Source organism: Zea mays, chromosome 10 (genome assembly GCF_902167145.1).
Source record: "Zea mays cultivar B73 chromosome 10, Zm-B73-REFERENCE-NAM-5.0, whole genome shotgun sequence".
Lineage (NCBI taxonomy): Eukaryota > Viridiplantae > Streptophyta > Magnoliopsida > Poales > Poaceae > Zea > Zea mays.
The window spans coordinates 126,278,420-126,280,723 of record NC_050105.1 but is presented as its reverse complement, the minus strand read 5'-3'; the positions used below and the strand labels follow the sequence as shown (position 1 = coordinate 126,280,723).

Here is a 2,304-nt window from a genome sequence, read left to right as displayed (position 1 = left end):
TATTCTCTGTACTCATAAAGGAGGATTGTATAAATGTACTCAGATCATGAAACCTATTTTCTGTAATTGTCAGGATGTAGCTACCATCATTTTCACATTTAAAGATGTGATTATCTAGTACTAAACCATGCGAGTAAATTTTAGTTACAGAGAATTGGCAAGCTGGGTCTTGTATAAGTGCCGCATAGTTAAGAAATACAAAGTAACAAATGTACTCAACTCTATGGAGCACAGAAAATTATAGAAGGAAAATATGTGATTGAGTTCTCGACCGTCACAATAACAAACTTATAAATGGAAGCGGTAGCACCAGGCACAGCCACACATACCGAATCCGATGCTTGGTGGATCATGCTAGCCTTGTCACCACAAGAGGCATGCCGGACTCCGGCTCAATGGTCAACCGAAACATCGGGGAGTGCTGGTACCCAGGCGACACCGAGAACGAGAACTTGCTCAGCAGGCGCGCAAGAACAACCTTCAGCTCCGCCATTGCCAGGTTCTGCCCGGTGCACAGCCTCGGCCGTACCCGAACGACATGTACATGTGGGCTGGCTTGCACGCCGCGGCAGCTCCGTTCGCTAACCGGTCTGGACGAAACTCGTTAGCGTCTGGACCCCAGGCTTCCATGTCCAGGTGCAGCACTGAGATGGCTACTTGGATGATGGTGCCGCGAGGGACGTCGACTCCACCAAGACTGATGCCTGTTAGGGCCTCACGCATGATCAGTGACCCCGAAGGGTACAACCGGAGAGTCTCTTGTATCACCATTGTAAGCTTCAAAAGATTTTTTTAATGCCACTGTTAGTTAGTGTGCGTCACCAAAAGAATGATTTGTTTGTAGCCACACGAACCAGGAGAGAGTCTCTTACTATTTTCAGCTGACGAAGGACGTCGATGTCCATCGCTGTCTGTCCACGACACACTTCTAGGACCTCAGCCCGAGCACGATCCTGCCAGTCTGGGTGTGCAGCAAGGAGCATCAGGCACCAGGTGGCAGTGACCGCTGTAGTTTCGTGCCCAGCAAAGTAGATGTTCTTGCAGTTGTCGACGATGAAATCTTCAGGGGCACTGCAGTAGCTGGGGCTCTGGTTTGCACCATCCAACTGATGAACCTAGTAGTTGAATACAAAGAATAATAGCAGGGATGAACTGAACATACGAGGCTTTAGAAAAAAATGGATCATGATCCAAACCAAAAAAAACAAGAACCGACACATTTACTGAGACTATAAAGATCGTTTTTAATTCCTGATTTGCTAGAACAATGCATATGGAAAAACAAAGCTTCACAATTTAGTATTGTACTCTCATGTATCAACCAAACAACTAATGCCTTTTGTTTGTAAGTATTTATCTATTTTCACAAATCATACCTTTTGTTTGGAAGTCTTTATCTGTTTTCACGAAACCAGCAACTAATGCCCTTGCCCTTGGCAATGCAGCTGACCACTCCTCACTTGTAAGATTTGGAGGAATAGCAGCAAAGACATTGTTTAAAAGGCTCTCCTTTGTGTATATGGCAGCTGCAGGCCCGCAATTACGGATAAAATAAAAATGGATGTTTAAAAGGCCCTCCCGCAGTCACTGATAAAATACCCCAGACCAAGGCAACCATTTTCATTTGAACCCCAAGAATACAGATCGCAGCTATCTATCAAAACATCAGCACATAATTTTCAAAATTTTATGACAAGTTAACAACTGAAAATTTGCCTGGTAGAAGAAAAGAAATCATAAGCAACAGGAGGAAGCGAGGCAACAGAAACAAACAAACAAACAAACCTGTCCACTCGTTGCTCTTTGTGAAATCAATGCCAACAATAAGATTTGATGATTCAAGTCCTGCTTGAGCTAGAGCATTAGTAACCTGCAAAAGGGGAAGGTTTGGTCTTTCAGAAAGATAGTTAAGGCGTAGCATAACTGAAGTGAAATGTGCCCAACCGAGCAACTCTAACCAAACACAAATGCCTTCAATAATGCCAAGTTGCCAACCTTACAAAAAAATACTGCCTATTCTTCCAATGAGCTGTGAGCACTGACCAATCTACTTTCGCGTGCATGAATCCTTCATGATTCATGAACAGTAATTGATGGTTGACTAACAAATAGAACCACAATGTTCTATATCAGAATCTGCAGCGCCTCCCATCGCTTGACCAACGATGGGGCATCCTAATTCTCCTCTGAAATTTTAATCGACTGCAGATTGAGAAACTACGAAGCACAGATCGGACATGTTCCTTAAACTTGGTTGCCATACAAGGCGCAAGCAAGCGAACGGTGAGTTCAGATTGAGCCGAT

The 2,304-nt window shown here is 44.1% G+C and overlaps 1 pseudogene; it reads right to left on the bottom strand.

Annotated features, from left to right (window-relative positions):
- Positions 1-349: 349 nt before the first annotated feature.
- Positions 350-2,063, bottom strand: LOC109942917 (cytochrome P450 714C3-like; annotated as a pseudogene).
- Between the last annotated feature and the right edge of the window lie 241 nt (positions 2,064-2,304).